Below are 24,248 nucleotides of genomic sequence, written 5' to 3'. Positions count from 1 at the left end.
TTTTTCTTTTCTTTTCTTTTTTTTTTTTTTTTTTGAGAAGGAGCTTCACTCTGTCACCCAGGCTTGAGTGCAATGGCATGATCTTGGCTCTCTGCAACCTCTGCCTCCCGGGTTCAAGTAATTCTCCTGCCTCAGCCTCCCGAGTAGCTGGGGCTACAGGCGTACGTTGCCAGGCCGGACTGATTTTTTGTATTTTAGTAGAGACAGGGTTTCACCATGTTGCCCAGGCTGGTCTCAAACTCCTGAGCTCAAGCAATCCGCCCACCTCGGCCTCCCAAAGTGCTGGGATTAAAGGCATGAGCCACCACACCTGGCCCCAGCTCCATGATCTGTAAAACAGACAGGCTGGATAACTCACCAAACAATAATAAAGAATAACTAAAATGTATATGTATATTGGGGGTGGATTTAAAGAGGGATGTGGAGTTGGTTCACCTTTTTAATCACTCCTGTAATATTGACTGATATTTTTCTGAATGAGTACAGATTTACACACAAAATTCCTGATTTAGTATTTTAAAGATAAATTATTTTTGATCTTCTGTAATTTGTTTCCTTATCTGTAAATTAAAGCACCTTGCTCAAAGGGTTACTGCGGGAACTAAATAAAATTATCCAGGTAAAGCATCTAGAACAGTTCAACCAGCTCAGTGACCAGAGTTGCAGCCTTATTTGCCTGAATAATGAAATCATTATTGATTTAAGTTCCCAGCTATGAAACCATATGTCCCAGTTTGCCTAGGACTTTCCCTATGTATGCTGCTGTCCTGGATTAATTACTAGTAGTATTCCTTCTCACTCTCAAAAGTATCACAATTCAGACAGTAGATTAGATGGGTACCCTATTCAGAGCACATAGTAAACCCTCCATGGATATCAGTATATTGTTGTTATTACCAGTTTAATATGTCTTCCGAAAAAGTCACAATTAACAGTTAAGTTTGGCTGGCATGGTGGCTTATGCCTGTAATCCCAGCACTTTGGGAGGCCAACGCGGGTGGATCACCTAAGGTCAGGAGTTCGAGACCAGCCTGGCCAACATAGTGAAACCTCATCTCCACTACAAATACAAAAATTAACTGGGTGTGGGATGTGCACCTGTAATCCCAGCTACTTGGGAGGCTGAGACAGGAGAATTGCTTGAACCTGGGAGGCAGAGTTTGTGATAAGCCAGGATCGAGTCACTGCACTCCAGCCTGAGTGACAGCGCAAGACTCTGTCTCAAACAAAACAAAACAAAACAAAACAAGAAATCCAGTTAAGTTTACATTCTGAATTAGTAGGAGTGACAATGATTGAAGATTTTGATTGGGCAGGAAGGATAGACTGACAGTTCCCTCATTTTATCTTTATATGCAACTGGAGAGCTGCACGGAAGGAGGGGGACATGTCAAGGAATACCAGGCGGACAGAGCCTGCTTTGAGGCGTCTGCCAAAGGTTATAAGTCACTGCAGACACGCTGAGAGTCACACTGGGGGAAGGCGCAGCAGACAGGGAGAAGTTCAAAGTGGTGCTTCTGAGAGACTTGGGACGCTGTACACAATCAATCATCTCTCCACAGGGTGACTGTGGGAGCCACAGCAGTGCCTGAGTCTCCAGGGGAAAAACTGAACACGGAAATTTGTGGAAAGGAAACAAAGGAGGTGGATGAAAGCTGGAGGAACAAGTGTTTAAACAATGCAGCTTTTCTTGCCCTGGAAGGTTGCTTTTGAGTACTAACCTTCTGTTAGTACAGAGGGCAGCCAGGGAGAGGAAGGAAACTATCAAGAGAGAGCAGTAGCAGTCTTGTCTGTGCTCCCCTGTGGTGCTCCTTCTTTTGAGCTCTTTCTCGAACCCCTAATCCCTGTCAGGCTCCTGGAGGAGCCTCACTGGGCAGCCTCAGATCTCCCCAGTTTGCCCTGTCCCCAGAAAAACAGACCATTGAAATTGCTATTTCAGAGCTGGACGCTGGTCAGCCAGCTCAGATGACCGGAGTTGCAGCTCTTATTTGCCTGAATAATAAAATCATTATTGACTTAAGTTCTCAGCAAACAGTGGGGTATTTGTTTAACATTTCTGAGCTGCTGCTCAAGTTCCAAAAAATGTCCGCTTCCAAATAAAAGTATTTAAAATTGGATTGAGAGCAAAGAGTAGGTGGAATAGTGCTATTGTGGGGGAGGTCTTGGGTTTGCAGTGAACTTTCACTGACCTTTCAGCTCTGTAGGACATGCTCCTTGTCATCTGTCCATCATGCCCAATGGCCAGCCTAAGGGGAGAAAATGGAGTGCCCTCTCCACGATGGCCAAAACTGCCTGCCTGGCTGGCTGCCTGTCCGTTATCATCTCAGTCTCTAAACCACCCACTGCTGCTCCTGATTTCTATGCCCACTTAACTTGTCAACTGTGACTTTGTGGAACATAATATAATGAAAAAAGGCATGGGCTTTAGGGAAATTGGCCCCAATTTAGGCATGAATTTGCCACTGCATAACCTAAAGCTAATAACAACATCATTTTGGTTATCTGTTATTGCATAACACACACTTACTAAATGGTACTTTTTTTTTTTTTTTTTTTTAGATGGAGTCTCCATTTGTCGCCCAGGCTAGAGTGCAGTGGCATGATCTCAGCTCACTGCAATCTCTGCCTCCTAGGTTCAAGCTATTCTCCTGCTTCAGCCTCCCAAGTAGCTGGGAGTATAGATGCACACTTATCATGCCCAGCTAATTTTGGTATTTTTAGTAGAGAGAGGGTTTTGCTATGTTAGCTAGGCTGGTCTCGAGCTCCTGACCTCAAATGATCCACCTGCCTCGGCTTCCCAAAGTGCTGGGATTACAGGCGTGAGCCACCTCACCCGGCCTTACTAAACAATACTTTTATTAGTTCTCCTGATTTTATTATTTAGGTATAAACCTTCAGTCTTAACCAGGGTAAGTGGGGTGGGGTGGAAAAAAAGTTCATATCTTGAACCTTTTTTTAGCAATCTTGTTTATTATAGTGGTACAAGCAAAGCATTCTCAAACTGCTTTTGATTTATTATAAGAGTGAGCAAATAAGTACAAGGGTTAATGTTGTTAATCACACTGTGGAAGAAAGGAAATGCAATTATGGAAGGGAGGAAGGCAAGGAAGAACCCTATGGGGATTGTGGGGATGGACTGAATTAAAAGTATCTCTGTAAACTAATAATTTTTAAAATATGTATATGTACATATGCATACATATTTATGTATGTGAACATTCATTTGTGGACATATGCATATATGCAGGCATATATTTCTTAACTCTGTTCACTAAAAAAACTTCAAAACAAAGATACTTCAGCAGCAAAGAACACACCTGCCGAGATCTTGGTCTCCAACACCATTCCCCACTAAAAAACCAGGGCACCTTAGGAAAATGACTGAGGTGGAGCAGGTGCAAGATGAGGCTGGAACATATTGTTATGCCAAAAGAATAATGAAGTCCTGAGAAAGCAGGAAGGAGAGCATATCACAGAAACACAGAAGGCAGCTTGAAAGGGATCTCAGTGGCCAATACTGGGACTATCTGGGCACTAAAATACTAACTACAATAATGAATTATAAGCCATTGAAAAAATAAAAATCTATGAGTCCTACTGGTAATAAATATAAACACAGATAAACCAGTGTGAAGAAGATAGGGTTTTGCTTACAGTAGAATGCTGAAAGCCAGCTGTTAAATGTGGTGTGCAGAAACTTAAAAATTATTTTTGTCATTACCATAACAAAAAGTGAAATAAGCAAGAATTATCAATGGATGTTAAATCTAGGGGAATCAATTTTTTTTTTTGGGAGGCGGAGTCTTGCTCTGTCACCCAGGCTGGAGTGCAGTGGCCGGATCTCAGCTCACTGCAAGCTCCGCCTCCCGGGTTCACACCATTCTCCTGCCTCAGCCTCCCGAGTAGCTGGGATTACAGGCGCCCGCCACCACGCCCGGCTAGTTTTTTGTATTTTTTAGTAGAGACGGGGTTTCACCGTGTTAGCCAGGATCGTCTTGATCTCCTGACCTCGTGATCCGCCCATCTCGGCCTCCCAAAGTGCTGGGATTACAGGCTTGAGCCACTGCGCCCAGCCATTTTTTTTTAAGATGCAGTCTTCTCTGTCACCCAGGCTGGAATGCAGTGGCGCAATCTCGGCTCACTGCAACCTCCACCTTCCAGGTTCAAGAGTTTCTCCTGCCTCAAGCCTCCCAAGTAGCTGAGACTACAGACATGTGCCACCACACCCCAAAATGTAATTTTTGCATTTTTTAGTAGAGACGGGGTTTCACTGTGTTGGCCAGGCTGGTCTCAAACTCCTGACCTCAAGGTATCTGCAAACCTCGGCCTCCCACAGTACGGGGATAACAGGCATGAACCACCGCGCCCAGCCAATCTAGGGGAAATTTTGAAAAGAAACAGGATGTTTGCAAGACCTTAATGTATCCCCCCAACAAACTGTTTATTAGTAGAAATGGAGAAAAAAATAGCAATTATATAATGAAAATAACTGACAGCATCTTCCCTGGGTCATCACAATTGACATCATCATTGCAGGACAGACGGATGTTTCATGCCTCCAGGCGTATTGCCCTGAGGACAAAACATCACCTATGCAATATTCTGAAATAGAATGCATAACCTGAATTTAATCATAAGGAAACATCGGACAAACTCAAAATGAAGAATATCAAAAAGGGAGGTGTCTTATAAAACTAAACACACTCAGGCCAGGCGCAGTGGCCCACGCCTGTAATCCCAGTACTTTGGAAGGCTGAGGCAAGTGGATCACCTGAGGTCAGGAGTTCAAGACCAACCCGACCAACATGGTGAAACCCTGTCTCTATTAAATACAAAAAATTAGCTGGGCGTGGTGGCACATGCCTGTAATCCCAGCCACTTGGGAGACTGAGGCAGGAGAATCTCTTGAACTCAGGAGGCAGAGGTTGCAGTGAGCCGAGAATGTGCCATTACACCCTAGCCTGGGCAACGAGAGCAAAACTCCATCTCAAAAAAAAACTTAAAAAAAATAACTAAACACACTCTTAACACATAATCCAGCTGTCAGTCTCCTTGGTGTTTACACAAATGAGTTGAAAACTTACATCCACACAAAAACCTGCACATGGCTGTTCATAACAGCTTTATGCATAATTGTCAAAGTTTAGAAGCAACCAAGGTGTCCCTCAGGAGCTGAATAGGTACATTACTGTGGTACATCCAAATAATGGAATATTATTCAGCACTAAAATGAAATGAGCTCTCAAGTCACGACAAGACATAGAGGAACATTAAATGAATATTATTAAGAGAAAGAAGCTATTCTGAAAAGGCTACTACTGTATGTAGCTACTACTACATACTGTATGCACTGTATGATTCCAACTATATGACATTCTGGAAAAGGCAAAACTATGCAAATCATAAATAGATCAGTAGTTGCCAGGGGTTAAGGGGGAAGAGAGAGACAAACAGGCAAAGCACAGAAAATTTTTGAGCAGTGAAACTCTTCTGCATATCATAATGGTGGATGCATGTTATTATACATTTGCCAAAACCCACAGATGTACATGACCAAGAGTGAACCCTAATGTAGACTACAGAATTTGTGTGATAATACTGTGTCAATGTAGGCTTCTCAGTTGTAACAACTGTATCACTCTGGTGGGGGGATACTGATAATGGCAGATGCTGTGCTTGCTGGGGGGCTGTGAACCTAAAACTACTCTAAAAGATAAAATCTATCAAAAAGGTGGGGTAAAAAGGTCTTCTCTTTTGTAATTTCTTTAAAAATGTTGAAGACCAAAAAGACACCGAAAGGCTGTGGAAACGATTCAGGTTAAAGGTGGACAGCAGTTAACTCCATCCTGACACTAGCCTGGAGCCTGCACTGGAGGGAGAAAGTATACTACAAAAAAGACTGGGGGTCAACTGACAAATTTGAACACAAACAGTACATTTGATAAAATTATTGCATCAATGTTCAATGTAATGCTGTAGCCAAATTTGTCTATTTACCATCGTCTGAATTTTCCTTTTGAATCACATTTGCCATTCCCACCACCTGGGGTGACTTTTCCCACCTATGCAAGTCCTATCCACATCCAAATTTCACCTAACCACTCATGACCACCCAGAAGACTTGCCCAAACATTTCAGCCCTGGGTGATCTAGTCCTTCTCTGAACTCACAGAACCTGTTTCTACACTGTTGACTTTGTGCTTTTACAGCCTTGCACTCTCCGTTGTCTCTCTATAAACATATCATATCTCTCCACCTAAACCGAAAGCAAACTGGTAGAGGGAATGTTGCTTTATGCTTCCTTTTACCTTGTAGACCTTCCTACGATAGATGTTCACTATAATTCATTTATCTGTTATTTATTAAGCACCTACAATGTACTGTCAATCTACAAAGATAAATAAGATGTGGTCCCTGTCCTCAAGGGACTTACAGTTCTATGTGGGGAACCAAACTATAAATAACAAGTTTTAAATGTGCAAGGAACATAAAAGAAAGAATAGGAATTATTCCAAGGTAGACTCCATGGAGTAGTTGATACTTAAATTCGGACTTGAAATATGAGTAGGCATTCACCAGGCGGCAGAGATCTGTTGGCAAGGTCCTAATATGGTACACGACTGAGAGAAAGTAGGTGTCAGAAGAGAGACTTCTGCAGGTCTGTCCTTGTCTGTACCTGTGGGCTTTTTGCATGAGAGCCACACACCTTGCCCTATCCCATGTTTGTGACCGGAATGTACATTAAAGGGAGGTAGTATGGGTGACCTCAGGAGATTAAAGACATTGCCGTAGACAAGAGGAGTTAGAGTGAGGTAGGGGCAGTTCCAGGGTTCTCCAAGGGTGGAGAACTGAGAAGGAAGCTTTGCTACTAATTAGGGACATGTGCACAGTCTGTGAGATTGAGAGGGTTCAGTCAACCCATCTGGAGAACAAGCTTTCACATGGTTAGGCAGCCTTCACACGGTGCCCATGCACCCCAAGAGGACAGACTGTGTGCCCTCGATGTGAACAGACTGCTCAGGTCACGATCGAGGAGAGAAAGACTCAATTCAGACTCTTCCCATGGTTTCGAAATCTTTCTCTCGGAAGAAGCGTAAAGGCCTTTATCGGAAGAAGTAATCAACTTTCATGCTTATCTGAGTGAAAGAGAACTAGAAGAATTTTTCATGTTGTTTTTGGCTGGGCACAGTGGCTCACACTTATAATCCCAGCACTTAGGGAGGCTGAGGCGGGAGGATCACTTGAGTCCAGGAGTTCAAGAGCAGCCTGGGCTACATAGGGAAACCCCATCTCCACTAAAAATACAAAAATTAGCAGGTGTGGTGGTACACACCTGTAGTCCCAGGTACTTGAGATACTGAAGTGAGAGAATCCCTTGGGCCCAAGAGGTGGAGGTTGCAGTGAACCAAGATCGGGCCACTGCATCAGTCTGGATGACAGAGCGAGGCCCTGTCTCAAAAAAAAAAAAAAAGAAAAGAAAAGAAAAAAATTTTCCTGTTATCTTTGTGGGTGTTTGTGCTGTGAAAGGAAAGTAAATGGCACCAGCTTTCAATCGGCATTTGAAAGCTTTCAGCTGTCATGGCTCTCATGACCTACTGGCATCATAAATTCTATTCAGAACTGTGTGTACTGTTCAGGTTCACTACCTAGTGTGACACCAAGATTACACTGGACGGAAGAGCAAACATGAGGAGGTAAAGAACCTCCAAAGGGGATCACGAAATATTTCAAGAGCATCTCCCAAAGTTTATCAGGAGTTATAGGGAAAGGTCTTCCGGGGCCTAAACATTTGTAAAAGAAGAAAAAAGTTAACATAAATAGAATTTATTACAGAGCTTTTCATGTTCTAAGATGTGCTGTAAATATCTAAGAACCAACTACGGGCAGCAGATTTTCTAAATGTATTTGAATGGGTCTATGGAAGAATCACTCTTTCTCCTCCACAGAGCGTCCAGTAGGGTCAGTGTTCCTGTAGTACCTGCCCTCTAGGATACAAGAGGATTAGAGACCCTTGAAAATCACTATCAGGAGAACAAAATGGAAATGAAATGAAGGCCAGGGGGAGACAGCTTTATTTACTTTCACCTCCTCGGAATGGTTTTAGTGACTATTTTGGTTATTCTTTTTAAAGCCTCATAAGGTGGTAACTATTGACTAATGTTAATCAGTAAACTTACTTGACCCCTTTCTTCCCCTTTACAACACCTTGCAGGATTAGGAATCCTGCAACTTTGGTCTTCTAAAGTAAAGAGGAATGAAAAAACTTTGAAATTCACTATTCAGGAGAGGAAAAGCAGCACACACCAAGTGAGAGAAATGACTCCATTTTAACTCTCTTAGATGGTCCTAGTGACTTTTCAGATTGCCCTTTGTAAAGGCATGGTAACTATCATAGCTGTACATTAGTGTGAATTGGAATCAAACATTCCATCACACCACCAATTTCCAGAGGATTCATTAGGATACTGAAGATACAAATGCATCTTCCAGCGTTCCCTCTGTGATGCCCCCACATGACTCTTGGTCACATGGAAACCCCTGAGATAGGTCACTGAGTAAAGGAAGAAGCCAGTTCTTGGCAGGATTGAATGAACTGGCTAAAAAGCTCATTCCCAAGGTGGATGGTCAGCAGGAGTTCAAGAGTTCAGGAGTTCAAGAGCAGCCTGGGCTACATAGGGAAACCCCATCTCCACTAAAAATACAAAAATTAGCAGGTGTGGTGGTACACACCTGTAGACCCAGGTACTTGAGATACTGAAGTGAGAGGATCCCTTGGGCCCAAGAGGTGGAGGTTGCAGTGAAAAGTAAAAAGCCAAAGTAAAAAGCCCAGTTGATTCAGGCTAATATCAGAATTCTAGAAGAACCAACCCAGTGGCAGAGTAGGTTTCAAGCACTGGCTAAAGCTATAAGTCATGTGGGAGCCAGGGTAAAGTTTCAGTGAGCACTCCACTGACAGAAATTCTGAAGGGTATGGGAAACAGGACCCAGCCCTCAGCAGGAGAGCACTGGTGAGAGATTTGAATCTCTAGGGTCTGGTCATGGTGTCAGTCCCAGAGGACATCTAGTGTTCAAAGCGGGAAATTCAGACAGATCATCACTGAGATATAGAACAGAGGGTAGTATAACATATAATTGGTAGAACATTCTAATTTATACATTTAATGACTTTTTGCAAACTCAGCATGCTAATGTATTACCTGTCCTCCATTCATCAATGAAACACTTTCTGAGCATAGACTCTGTGCCAGGCAGACCACTAGGCACTGGAGATGCAAAACACATAACCTAGTCCCAGGGAGCTTCACTAGACAGGCCTTTCATCTTCCTCCACGCAGAGCCAGATCCCAGGCATTAGGGAAGGAAGAGAGTATCTGCCACACCGGAAACTTCATCTTCACATGTAGTTATTGTTTGTATCCCCTTATATTCTTCTTTCCTCCTTTACTTTTCTTGGCTCCTTTTCTTCCTTTCAGATATTTCATATCCCCTAATCTATTTTTTTTTTTTTTTTTTTTTTTTGAGACAGAGTCTCGCTCTGTTGCCCAGGCTAGAGTTCAGGGGCGCGATCTCGGCTCACTGCAACCTTCGCCTCCCATGTTTAAGCGATTCTCCTTCCTCAGCCTCCCAAGTAGCTGGGATTACAGGCATGCACCACCACACCTGGCTAATTTTTTGTATTTTTAGTAGACATGGGGTTTCGCCATATTGGCCAGGCTGGCCCCTAATCTATTGTATTACATGGTTCACGTTTTTATTGTAGCACAAGTGTGTTTCTGTCTTCAACAATGTGTACTGACTTGGACATCCCAGGGTCAATAATCTGGAGATACTCTGGCTTGGGTATTATTAGTAGTAGGCCTCATATATTTTTGTGCTTTTACCTAACAAACTTTCAGCTTATTAGAGAATGCTAATCCAGGAGATCCTGGTTTATGTTAGAGTTTGTAGCCCTCTACTTCAGAAAAATCAGGAGTGTTTGCGAATTCATGATCATACATAGTAGTGAAAGCAAAACGACACAGTCTAAGGGCATTTGTTTTTTAAATGATTCTAATAGAAATATTCCACATTTTTATAGAATTATCTTGCTTCCCAACTAATAAAAATCTATACAACAATAACTCCTAACTTTTGGCAATGAGTAGAAAGGGCGGTTCTCAGGAACGCTACCACACAGTGGAAACTTCCCCCTCCCCACCGACACTGAGGAAGACATAATCATCAAGCAAACCAGCCCCTTTCCCAGTTAAGGTTCGTTCTCTCTCTCTCTCTCTCTCACACACACACACACACACACACACACACACGCCACACACACTTCAAAGCCCTTCTTTAAGTCAGGCCACGAAAGAGCAACTGAGGCACCCAACATACAGACCCCTTTACCTTTTCAGAGACTGTCTTTGCAAGTCAAGATCTAACACTGGGGTTCAAAGTAATATCAATTACACCCACATGGATATAATTTCGTATTCTCCCTATTCTGGACCCTGAGATGGAAAGAGCATAGAGACAGGGCCCTGAGATTTTCCAGCAAGAAAATTAAAGAATATATGTGAGGCAGGATAGTTTGCTGAGATACTACTTTTTCTTTCTTGTCTTTGTATTTTCCTCATGCCTCTAGTTCCAAGCAAGGAGCCAGACCTTTTCGTAATTCCTTGGGATATCTGCAGAATGTAAAGGAGGAAGTGTATGAAGCCAAACGTAAACTTACTGTGTTTTGAGAACCCTGAAATTTGGTGAAAATAAATTGCTTCTTGAAAAGTGTGGCAAAGTTAAGATTGGAGAGAGACTGAGGGCGAAGTTGGAGGGGAGGAAAAACGCAGAGGAGAGGCAGCATGGTGAACCTAGGCTGACTCCAGGCACAGATAATCCGGACCGCCATGAAAACCCCCACGCCCTCAAGAATGAAACAGAAGCAGCTCAGTTAAGTTTTCTGGGAACCTTCTAAACCGAGGAAGGGGAGCCAGGTCAATCAGGCTCAGAGGTAGAAATGCCTAGCTCACTGTGTGCCAGCAGGGGGCGCTCTCCTATGATTGTATTTTCTTTTTTGAAGCCATTAAGACTGTGCAAAAATTCTCATCATAGATACAAATTCAAACGTCGTTGCTTTTGTAAAAATACCCATCTTCACCACCGCAGACTACTACTCAACTCGTGCTTGCTGGAGGCTCCACCCTCTGCATTCTCGTCATTACTTTGGGTTTCTTTGACTTGTCTCTTGTAAGGATGAAGGCTTCGCCAGCATCGGCACACATCTGCTGCCTGATCTGGCCATACGAACTACTGTCCATCACTCAGAGGCAAATTCCTCCCACAACACCTGACTTACACCAGCCTTTTCTATCCAGAGACCTTGGTACCAGGATTAAAAAGCAAGTACCTCCTTTATTTGCCTCTATTTGGTGGCCAGATGCTAACAGAATATGCTTTTTCACCTTTTCTCCCTTCTCTTAACTCTCCCATTTAGCTACACAGGTTTGAGATTAAGCCTAGGATATAGTTGTATACATTATTATTTTACTTGACATCAAGTAGACTTCTCAGGATATCATTTTAGACTACTTTATTGGGATGTTTACTGTGACTCAGAGATGAAAGGTCTTCAGTGACACAGTCCACCTTCCACCTCCAAGGGATACAAAGAATCAGAAGAGTAAAGAGAGAGGTGTTTTTTGCCCCTTTGTCAAGTCTAGAGATAGCAGATGCCCTGGAAACTTCCTAGGTTTGTCTAAGCCTCCCTAGTTTACATTCATCTCTTCTCCTTTAGTCTATAATGAAGATGGAGATCTCTTGATCTAAATAACATGTTCAAACACTATCTGTCCCTGTCTTAAAGATTTATTCCTGTTCATTATATTGTATCCTACAATCACCATTATAAGCATGGTAAGTATGATTTAAAGTCTTCACTTACTTTCTGAGCTTCAGACTAAATAATTCAGTTTCTTTCCTCATTTTTCCATAAGCATGGACTTACAAATAAATCAATTCATTTTCTCCATTATCATGAACTTACTTAAATCCAGATGTCCAGTGTCCTGGGTAAGGATGACTGATCAATAAGTATCTTTCCTGTGGGCACTCACTTCATTGTGTCAATGAAGTATGTGTCAAATACAGATCCAGGTGCTAGGGAGACATGGATGAATATGTGTGTATCTTTCTCTTGGTGATCTCTTAATTAAATTAAAGCTAAGACTCTGGACACACCAAACCTAAAGAGGAAATATTCTCCATAGAATAATGGGCATACTCTGTAGTTACCTCTCTCTATCCGCTAATCCTGTAGAAAAGAAAGTTCATATTTTTTTATATGCATCAAAGGGTGAAAACGCATCAGGTCTGGCAATAAGTTTAGCCTTGTTACCTAAAAAGCTAATGTCACGCTAGCTTTTTCACAGCTATAGTGTTATCTCCATCACACAACGTGATTTTGTATATGTGGCTTTATTTCCCATATAGTCATGGAACTAGTCGGTCAGAGCACCCTGGGTTGGGTTTCTGTTCTGTCATTTGCTTGCAGTGGCAGCTTAACAAATTCCTTTGCCTTTTCTAGTACTGACTGCATTATTTTTAAGGGCCTTTCCGCAGCTAATACAGGCCATGGTATTGCTTCCTAGTGGCTCAGATGTGACAGGCACCTTGCTTAGATCCCAAAGGACTTTTAATGATATCTGAATCTGTTTTCAGGCAATGCCCCAGCTTTCCTCCTAAAACCTAGCTTTGCCTTCTTAAGAAAGAATGACAGAAGACAAAGGAAAGCGTCAATGATAATAATTCTTGGAGGAAAATATTGTTTCAAAAGTAGTGGTTTCCTGACTAGTGTGTGTTACCAAGCAGCCTTCTGAAAGACAACAAAGAGGAAATTCTAGTTATCCCGTGGGTGCAGCATTTTTCTTGAGGAAGATGCTCTGGGAGAAAGAAGTGGATTCACCCCAGAAATATTAGCCAAGAGTTCTCTGAGCAAATCCTGGAATTCCAAATATTCCTCTATTAATATCACCTACTACTCAGAAGAGGAGCCCAAAATTCTAGGTAAATGTGCCACCTCCACTGTAGTAAGAAGAGGAGATTTGCCGGGCTGGAGAGGACCTCAGAATGTCTGATTTAAGGAGTCAATATTTTAAATAACACTTTAAATTTTTTCTGATTAGAGAAGTAACACATTTCAAATACAGAAATGTTAGGAAATTTGGAAGGGAGGTTCCAAGATGGCCGAATACGAACAGCTCCAGTCTACAGCTCTCAGCATGACCGACACAGAAGACAGGAGATTTCTACATTTCCAACTGAGGTATTGGGTTTATCTCACTGGGGCTTGTCGGACAGTGGGTGCAGGACTGTGGGTGCAGCCCATGGATGGTGAGTCCAAGCAGGGCGAGGCATCACCTCACCCGGGAAGCACAAGGGGTCGGGGAATTCCCCTTCCTAGCCAAGGGAAGCCATGACAGAGGGCACCTGTGTGTCTGGAATTGGTCGGTTCTTGGTTTCACTGACTTCAAGAATGACGCCACGGACCTTTGTGGTGAGTATTACAGTTCTTAAAGATGGTGTGTCTGGAGTTTGTTCCTTCAGATGTGTCCGCAGTTTCTTCCTTCTGGTGGGTTCGTGGTCTCGCTGACTTCAGAAGTGAAGCTGCAGACCTTCCCGGTGAGCATTACAGCTCCTAAAGGCCGCAGGTCTGGAGTTGTTTGTTCCTACCAGTGGGTTAGTGGTCTCGCTGGCTTCAGGGGTGAAGCTGCAGACCTTCGCAGTGAGTGTTACAGCTCATAAAGGCGGTGTTGATCCAAAGAGTGAGCAGCAACAAGATTTAGCCTAGAGAGCAAAAGAACAAAGCTTCCACATTCTAGAAGGCGACCAGAGGGGGTTGCCACTGCTGGCTTAGGCAGCCTGCTTTTATGCCCTTATCTGACCCCACCCACATCCTGCTGATTGGTCCATTTTACAGAGAGCTGATTGGTCCATTTTACAGAGAGCTGATTGGTCCATTTTGACAGAGTGCTGATTGGTGCATTTACAATCCTTGAGCTAGACACAGAGTGCTGATTGGTGCATTTACAATCCTTTAGCTAGACACAGAGTGCTAGACAGAAAAGTTCTCCAAGTCCCCACCAGGTCAGCTAGATACAGAGTACTGATTGGTGTATCCACAAACCTTGAGCTAGACACAGAGTACTGATTGGTGCATCCACAATCCCTTAGCCAGACATAAAGGTTCTCCAAGTCCCCACTAGACCCAGGAGCCCAGCTGGCTTCACCCAGTGGATCCTGCACCAGGGCCACAGGCGGAGCTGCCACAAGTCCCGCTCCACGCACCCACACTCCTCAACCTTGGGCAGTTGATGGTGCTGCGGCACAGGAGTTGGCACTCGTTGGGGAGGCTCAGGCATGCAGGAGCCCACAGCAAGGGGGAAGTTTGGACATGGCAGGCTACAGGTCCCGAACCCTGTCCCGCAGGGAGGCAGCTGAGGTCCGGTGAGAATTCGAGCACAGCTCCAGCAGGCTGGCACTGCTGGGGAACCCAGCACACCCTCTGCAGCTGCTGGCCCGAGTGCTAAGCCCCTCATTGCCCTGGGCCAGTGGCACTGGCCGGCTGCTCTGAGTGCAGGGCCCGCGGAGCCCATGCCCACCCAGAACTCGTGCTGGCCCACGAGCGCCACATGCAGCCCCAGTTCCCACCTGCAGGTCTCCCTCCACACCTCACTGCAAGCAGAGGGAGCCAGGTCCGGCCTTGGCCAGCCCAGAGAGGGGCTCCCACAGTGCAGTGGCAGGCTGAAGAGCCCCTCAAGTGTGGCCAGAGTGGGTGCTGAGGCCAGGAGGTGCTGAGAATGAGCAACGGCTGCAAGGGCTGCCAGCACGCAGTCACCTCTCACCTGGAAAATCAGGTCACTCCCACCCTAATACTGTGCTTTTCCAGTGGTCTTAGCAAATGGCAAACCAGGAAATTATATCCCGCACCTGGTTCAGAGGATCCCATGCCCACAGAGCCTTGCTCCCTGCTAGCACAGCAGTCTGAGATTGAACTGCAAGGTGGCAGCGAGGGTGGGGGAGGGGCGCCTGCCATTGCTGAGGTTTGAGTAGGTAAACAAAGCAGCCAGGAAGCTCAAACTGGGTAGAGCCCACTGCAGCTCAAGGAGGCCTGCCTGCCTCTGTAGACTCCACCTCTGGGAGCAGGACATAGCTGAACAAAAGGCAGCAGAAACTTCTGCAGACTTTGTTCCTGTCTGACAGCTTTGAAGAGAGTAGTGGCTCTCCCAGCATGGAGTTTGAGATCTGAGAGTGGACAGACTGCCTCCTCAAGTGGGTTCCTGACCCCCCAAGTAGCCTAACTGGGAGACACCTCCCAGTAGGGGCCAACTGGCTGGGTGCTCCTCTGAGATGAAGCTTCCAGAGGAACGATCAGGCAGCTACATATGCCGTTCTGCAATGTTTGCAGTTCTGCAGCCTCTGCTGATGATACCCAGGCAAAAAGCGTCTGGAGTGGACCTCCAGGAAACTCCAACAGACCTGCAGCTGAGGGTCCTGACTGTTAGAAGGAAAACTAACAAACAGAAAGGACATCCACACCTAACCCCCATCTGTACGTCAGCATCATCAAAGACCAAAAATAGATAAAACCAGAGAAACCAGAGTTGAAAAGATGAAAATTCTAAAACTCAGAGCACCTCTTCTCCTCCAAAGGAACGCAGCTCCTCACCAGAACGGAACAAAGCTGGATGGAGAATGACTTTGACAAGTTGAGAGAAGAAGGCTTCAGACGATTGGTAATAACAAACTTCTCCGAGCTAAAGGAGGATGTTCAAACCCATCACAAAGAAGCTAAAAAACTTGAAAAAAGATTAGACAAATGGCTAACTAGAATAAGCAGTGTAGAGAAGACCTTAAATGACCTGATGGAGCTGAAAACCATGGCACGAGAACTACGTGATGCATGCACAAGCTTCAGAAGCTGATTCGATCAAGTGGAAGAAAGGGTATCGGTGATTGAAGATCAAATAAATGAAATGAAACGAGAAGAGAAGTTTAGAGAAAAAAGAGTAAAAAGAAACGAACAAAGCCTCTAAGAAATATGAGACTATGTGAAAAGACCAAATCTACGTCTGATTGGTGTACCTGAAAGTGACAGGAAGAATGGAACCAAGTTGGAAAACACTCTGCAGGATATTATCCAGGAGAACTTCCCCAACATAGCAAGGCAGGCCAACATTCAAATTCAGGAAATAGAGAGAATGCCACAAGGATACTCCTTGAGAAGAGCAACCCCAAGGCACATAATTGTCAGATTCATCAAAGTTGAAATGAAGGAAAAAATGTTAAGGGTAGCCAGAGAGAAAGGTCGGGTTACCCACAAAGGGAAACCCACCAGAATAACAGCAGATCTCTCGGCAGAAACTCTACAAGCCAGAAGAGAGTGGGGGCCAATATTCAACATTCTTAAAGAAAAGAATTTTCAACCCAGAATTTCATATCCAGCCAAACTAAGCTTCCTAAGTGAAGGAGAAAGAAAATCCTTTACAGCCAGGCAAATGCTTAGAGATTTTGTCACCACTAGGCCTGCCTTACAAGAGCTCCTGAAGGAAGCACTAAACATGGAAAGGAACAACCAGTACTAGCCACTGCAAAACATGCCAAATTGTAAAGACCATCAATGCTAGGAAGAAACTGCATCAACTAACAAGCAAAATAACCAGCTAACATCATAATGACAGGATCAAATTCACCCATAACAATATTAACCTTAAATGTAACTGGACTAAATGCTCCAATTAAAAGACACAGACTGGCAAATTGGATAAAGAGTCAAGACCCATCAGTGTGCTGTATTCAGGAGACCCGTCTCACATGCAGAGACACACATAGGCTCAAAATAAAGGGATGGAGGAGATCTACCAAGCAAATGGAAACAAAAAAAAGCAGGGGTTGCAATCCTGTGGGGAGGGAGGAGGGATAGCATTAGGAGATACACCTAATGTAAATGACAAGTTCATGGGCACAGCACACCAACATGGCACATGTATACATATGTAATAAACCTGCACATTGTGCACATGTACCCTAGAACTTAAAGTATAATAATAAATTTTTTAAAATGTTACGAAATTTGGAAGAGTCACAAATCTAAAAATAAAATTAAAAAAATACAAGTCAGCTATAATCTCACCAACCAAAGATAAACACTCTTCATATTTACAAGTTTCCAGCCAGAATTTTTGCTGATTATATTAAAAACTAAAATGTGGATACTATTTTATGGCTGCTCTCTCTTTTTTTTACTTTCTTTCTTTCTTTCTTTTTTTGCTTAACAATATAAAGGGAATGTTTTCCCATTTCCATACATATTCTCCTAGAGTGCATGTATAATGGCAGCATAGTTTTGCATCCTATAGATGTGCCATCACCTGTTTGGCTTTTCTCTTAGGCTAAGTATTTCAGTTATTTCTCCTACTCAAGAAAACAGCTGATTTAACTGTTTGCAATTTTGCCCTCTGTGGTAGTGGCCTCTTCCAAAGAGCTGTTTTGAGTGCATGTGATTACCAGGGTGGGAACTTGTTCTTGTTGAAGTTCTTGTTCTTTTTTTCAGTTTAGAGTGTTAAAAACATATGTCACTGCTGGCAAAAGGAAAATACATGCAATTTGAACCAAAGAACCTCATTTATTAACCCACTGAAAGATATCTACATCAGCCTACAAGGCTATTGACATTCTATAGATGAAGAAGTCAAAGTGTAGGAGGAAGCAAGAACAATCTCAGACCTATGGTGTGCTTGCTTGACTTCAAATACTTATAATTTTATTGTCCTACAAATCTTCTCCAGGTGAGCATAAAAAAAAATGGATGTACTGTTCCAGAATTTTCCTTTACCTACTTTATGAAAATAGTCGTTTCACCTTCCTCCAGATTTCAAAAATGCCAGCGAAGCTTAACTTGGGAAGTGGTGCCCTCTGGTGTAGAGATGTTGCAGGCCCTCTTGGAAGAGAATATTCTTTGTGCTCTTCTCCTGTCAGTGAGGCACTGCTCTAAGTCATTCACACTCCTTCACCTCGGTTTCTAGTAGGCTGATGGCAGGGAGTGAGAAATGGAAACTCAGTTCCCTCGAAGGAATCTGGCCAGCTCAGGCTGTGGGCCTCAGTTGTGGGGAAGATTGAATTATGACGGGAGATTCCTTATAGTTCTAAGACATGTGGAGATAAATTAGAGGGAAGCTAACCAACTAATATTGCACAGATATTGTGCTGTATATGATTCGTTTATGTATTTATAAAGGATGCCTCATTCCCCACTAAAGTGCATTTGTTTTCACACAGCTTTTTCACTCCACTTGGTGAAATTACAAATATGTTGTTATTAAGAAATTTCATAACTATGTTTACATAAAATGTGGTTTTAAATGTTTTTGAGAGAATTTATTTAAAAATGAAAAGCATGCTTATATAAGAAAAATGAGTAATATAAACATGTTTCTTGTTTTTGAGAGAAAGTCTGTGGAAGAATCAATGAGAATCTAGGCTAAGGCTCCTATAAACTTCAATCCCTAGTGAGAGTTTTAGCATAAAGTCCAGGCAGCTGTGCTGTCACGGAACATTGAGCATCAGTATCCCTGTATCTGTAAAGGGGAATGCTAAGCTGAGTTTTCTGCAGACTGTGACCACCAGCTTTTGAGGTAACTTTAGCCTCCTTATGCAGAAATAAGGAAGAAAAGTTTGCAGGTGGGCGTCACTGAGGGACTAGCTGGGCATCGGTGGCAACGTGGCAACCTGACAGTAAAACACTGGTTGTTCCTCTTAAGTTGGTATATGTCTGTCCCCATTACCCGACACATTAGCTTGCTTCTGCCAGCTTATTGACAGAAACAAATGTAAATGTTGCATTAATCAAGTGTATATGTGTCATAAATACTTTCTTAAGGGGTATGGCCCACACTTTAAAATCTTGAACCTAAGGGTTTTTGGTTTAACCTTGGGTTATCACTCAAAATGAAACACATATGTTTTCCTGTAGCTCTTCCTAAGCTTCCTAAGTGAAGGAGAAAGACAATCCTTTACAGCCAGGCAAATGCTGAGAGATTTTGTCACCACCAGGCCTGCCTTACGAGAGCTCCTGAAGGAAGCACTAAATATGGAAAGGAACAACCAGTACCAGCCACTGCAAAAACATGCCAAATTGTAAATGTTTTCATGCAGATGCATATGTTTGCATGCAGAATGGCCTGCCGAATCCTTGAAAGCCATAAGAGAAATGTATAGTAATCTATTCTAAATCAACTTGTTCAATCTAGCAATTCTCTGTCACTCTAAGAGAATTTTCTCAGCCTCATACTCCTTTCTTGGACAACCACTACTTTAAGACCAGGATCATGTTCAATGGCATTCTGGCAATACATGTCCATTAAGTAGAAATGCACAATGTCTACTTGTTGAATACCTAGTTGTTCTCCAAATTTATTAATAAGATCTACTATCTTGAAAGGTAAAACAATTCCTATTTTGAAATATATATATATTTTTTCTTTTTGAGAATATATATATATTCTTTTTGAGGTGGAATTTTGCTCTGTTGCCCAGGCTGGAGTACAATGGCACAATCTCAGGTCACTGCAACCCCCACCTCCTGACTTGAAGCGATTCTCCTGCCTCAGCCTCCCGAGTAGCTGCGATTACAGGCACCTGCCACCATGCCTGGCTTATTTTTGTATTTTTAGTACAGATGGGGTTTCACCATGTAAGCCAGGCTGGTCTCAAACTCCTGACCTCAAATGATCCACCCACCTCAGCCTCCTAAAGTGCTGGGATTAGAGGCGTGAGCCACTGTGCCTGGCCATATATGTACTTTTATAACTCCTTCTTTCCACATCGTAGAAAGTACACATTACAAAGCTCAGTCAAATGCCAGGAACTTAAACATCCACATATTAGAATACGTTGTTAATTAATTTCTCAAAAAAAGGAAAAAAAATACGTCTCACTTGAATTCCAGGGAATCAACCTAAAATAACCGAGATTCCCAGACTGAACATTAAAACACAAGACATAGAATCAAAAGTCAAAGAACAAAGGGAATATTCTTTGGCACGAGATAGGGAGCTGGTTTTAGAAACAGGTGGAGATCACAGAGTCCCAGCATAAGCAAAAGCAACACAAAAACCTAGGCTTTTGAAAAATGTCTAAAATACAACAAAAGAGAAGGCATTCTGAATGTTTTTATGTAGTAATAGCAGGCCACTAAAACAGGAATATAGACTATATTAATCCACAACATTTCAATGAAATAATAACAACAACTCTTTGGACATCCAGAAACAAAGGATGTTTTATCTAGTTAACTTTTTTTTTTTTTTTTTTGAGACAGAGTCTGGCTCTGTCTCCCAGGCTGGAGTGCAGCAGCCCAACCGCGGCTCACTGCAACCTCCACCTCCTAGGCTAAAGCAATCCTCCCACCTCAGCCTCCTGAGTAGTCGGGACTACAGGCATGTGCCACCACACCCAGCTAATTTTTGTATTTTTTGTAGAGATGGAGTTTTACCATGTTGCTCAGACTGGTCCCAAATTCCTGGACTTAAGTGATCCACTTGCTTTACCCTCCCAAAGTGCTGGGATTACAGGCGTGAGCCACTGCACCTGGCCAACTTTTTATTCATATGTGAAGACAATAGAAAGACATTCTTCTATCACTAATATTTACTTAATTAATATTTCTGAGTGCCTTTGATATGACAAGCACTATGCTAACTGCCATATAGGGAGAGGTGAACAAACAGATGGGAGCTTGCATCCTAGAAAATTTTGCCTCTGCACACCTTGCTTGTGATAATAATTATAGGGCATATGCCAAACACTGAGCTATAAATCTGTGAAGGAAGGATGTTGCTTACTTATCACAAGCGATAACCAGTGATACCAGTATCTATGAGCCATAGAAATAAAGATTGCCTATTTCCCTGACTAGATCAGAGGGATACAGCTTAATTCAGAAGATAAAGCCTTTTCTTTTTTTTTCCTTTGAGATGGAGTCTCGCTCTGTCACCAGGTTGGAGTGCAGTGGCATGGTCTTGGCTCACTGCAACCTCCACTTCCCAGGTTCAAGCGATTCTCCTGCCTCAGCCTCCTAAGTAGCTGGGATAACAGGTGCACACCACCACACTCAGCTAATTTTTGTATTTTTAGTAGAGACAGGGATTCACCATGTTAGCCAGGATGGTCTTGATGTCTTGACCTCATGATCTGCCTGCCTAGGCCTCCCAAAGTGTTGGGATTACAGCAGTAAGCCACCGCGCCTGGCCGAGAAAACCCTTTCTTTATTGCAGCATTAGGCACCCCCAATAAGAGCCCACTCACATCACCATGATAAACAGAAACACTGCAGGGGAAGAAATGATCTTGCCTTTGGGCACCAGGACATTGGGACCTCCATGTAGTCTACATCAGTAGATCATGAGGACAAACCATTTATCAAATCTGGGAAAGACAAAAGGCAAACATAAGATTGAAAAGTAATGCAGGTCTTCACCAGATGGCTCTGCTGCTTAATAAGTAAAATCACGATCACAGAAGGTGATAACCAAGGATAGTTAGGTAAATGACCACACTCCATTTAATCACAGTTCAGAAGATCTTCCCTAATTTCTGCTGAAGTCTTCAATAATTTCACCTACCTCTGGAAGAAACTAGAGGACTAATGGGAAGAGTCCATTGGTGTTTATGTGGGAAAAGGAAGGTGCAAGCCATTCCAGTTTAAGGAAAGAAAGGAAGGGAGGGAGGGAGGGAGGAAGAGAGAGAAAGAAAAAGAGAAATGAGGAAAGGAAGGAAGGAAGGGAAAAGAGAGAGAAGAAGAAAGGAGCGTAGAAGAAAGGAAGGAGGGAGGAAAGAAGAGAAACTGACTTTCCAAGACACAGTTGAAGCAGCAGCTAAGAGGCAACATTATGAAAGTATGGGGTATCATTCTTCAGGATGCAGTGTATTTATTAAATCAGAGGCCTGTAAAGGGTACTGTGTTCCCAAAAGAAAGAATACATGGATCCAGGAACCAAGGAGTAGAAGCAGGAGTAGCTCCACTTACCATCTCTCTAATTGACCCACTCAGATATGTTGTGCTTTCATTTCTGTAACTCTGGGCTCTGCAGGGTCAAAGGTCCAGGTCCCCAAAGAAGATGCACCCTTGCCAAGTTACACAGAAAGGTCTCACTGAACTACAAGCTACAGCTTTTCCCAGGACACTTTGGATTTCTTGTGTCTAGGGACCAGCAGACATGACGAGGAGTTGCCATACTGTGGAGGCTAAGTAACCCTGATTAGCAGGAGTAAGATAGGGCTGCTTTTACCCAACAGAGGCAGAAAAGAATTTATGTAGAATCCAAGTAATCTACTTGGGCGCTTTCTGATACTCCCATGCTCCATTTTAACTGTGAATGTACGTGCGTAACCACCTCAGCCTGAGAAAAATATGATTACCGAGGGCTTAACCGCTCAGAATTGGTGAGAGGGTAAATAAGAATAAGCAACTAAGACCTGAGGGTGAAGGGAGATTAGAATACATGGTAAAGGAAGGAGTGGATGGGTGCTAGTTGCAGCCCTAAGATCTGCGGCATTGACAGTGACTACAGTTTGTTTGTCGACAGTAAACTTCTTCTAAGTTTCCCTTCAGGAACAGAGACTGGTAGGAAGCTTGGAGGAGTTGTCTCTTGAACCTGTCTGGGGAAGTAGATCTGTGTGACTCAAGAGGTGGACCTGGCCAGGCGTGGTGGTGAATGCCTATAATCCCAGCACTTTGGGAGGCCAAGGAGGGCAGATCACCTGAGGTAAGGAATTCAAGACCAGGTTGGCCACCATGGTGAAACCCCGTCTCTACTAAAATACAAAAATTAGATGGGTGTGGTGGCGCATGCCTGTAATCCTATCTACTCAGGAGGCTGAGAAAGGAGAATTGCTCAAACCCGGGAAGTGAAGGTTGCAGTGAGCTGTGATTGTGCCACTGCACTCCAGCCTGGGTGACAGAGTGACACTCCATCTCAAAAAAAAAAAAGAAGAAAAAAAGAAAAAAAAAAGAGGTGGACCCATTCTAAAAAAGTTTCTACATGAGTTTATAAGTACTTGCTTCTGCATGTCTGAAAAAATCTCTGTCTAATAAGAGAGACACACCTCAAAAGTTCTATCAATAAAAAAGGTACAAAAAAAGTCAGAATAAAAATAGGGCATAAAATCAATGCTATAAATATTAAACAGATTATGAATAACTTTGTACCAATATATTTGGAAACTTTAGACAAAATGGATAAATTCCTTCATGGGAAAAAAACAATCTGCCAAAGCTTTCTCAGGAAGAAATGGAAAAGTTAGCATCTCTTTAACCGTTCAGGAAATTGAAACAGAAGTTTAAAATAGTTTGAGACTAAGCCTGGTGGTGTGCACCTGTAGACCCAGCTACTCTGGAGGCTGAGGCAGCAGGATTATTCGAGATCAGGAGTTCAAGCCCAGGAGTTTGAGGCACCTGAGACCAAGTGTTCAAGGATCAGTTGAGACCAGTAGTTCAAGGTATGCTCTGTGATTGCACCTGTGAATAGCCACTGCACCCCAGCCTGGGCAACATAGGAAGACCCATATCCAAAAAAAAAAAAGGAAAAGAAAAAAAAAAGCCATCTCAAAGAAAATAAGAAAATATCAGGACCAAACAACCTTACATGTGAGTTCTACCAAGTATTAAAATAGCATATAATTCCAGTTACAAAATAAAGAAAGAAGGACTACTCCCTAATTTATTTCTGGAGGCTAACATGTAACCTAGATATCAAAATTAAACAAGGCAGTACAAAAAAATTACAGACCAATCTCATTTGTGAACATAAGTACAAAAAAAACTTAACAAAATATTAGCAAATTAAATTTAGTCATATATAAAAAAGATTATATCACATAACCAAAAAGGGTTTATCCCAGGAATACAAGGTTGGTTTAGTATTCTAAAATCAACTAATCTAATTCACCCCATTAACTGATTAAAGAAATATACTGTATAATCCCATCATTCAGTGAAATTCCCAATCCATTCAAGAGAGATAACCAGGAGCAGAAGGGAAGAAACTTCTCTAATCTAAAAATAGATTACAAAAGATCCACAGCAACAACCAGACCTACCAAAATGGCCCATTAAAGATTTCTTGAAGGCACTTTTATAGCGAGCATTAAGCTAAGTGCTAAATGCCAAAAACAAAGGCAAAACAGCTATAGCTCCTGGCATTGGGGGAAGGAAAGAA

The 24,248-nt window shown here is 42.9% G+C and overlaps 1 protein-coding gene across 1 annotated transcript in view; it reads right to left on the bottom strand.

Moving 5' to 3' along the window:
* Nucleotides 1-24,248, bottom strand: part of LOC103231361 (ribonuclease pancreatic) — a 183,302-nt gene that overhangs the window by 42,115 nt on the left and 116,939 nt on the right. The window lies entirely within an intron of this gene.

This window comes from Chlorocebus sabaeus, chromosome 29 (genome assembly GCF_047675955.1).
Source record: "Chlorocebus sabaeus isolate Y175 chromosome 29, mChlSab1.0.hap1, whole genome shotgun sequence".
Taxonomy (NCBI): domain Eukaryota; kingdom Metazoa; phylum Chordata; class Mammalia; order Primates; family Cercopithecidae; genus Chlorocebus; species Chlorocebus sabaeus.
Note: the sequence above shows the minus strand (reverse complement) of the source record. Positions and strands in the feature narration are given on the sequence as shown.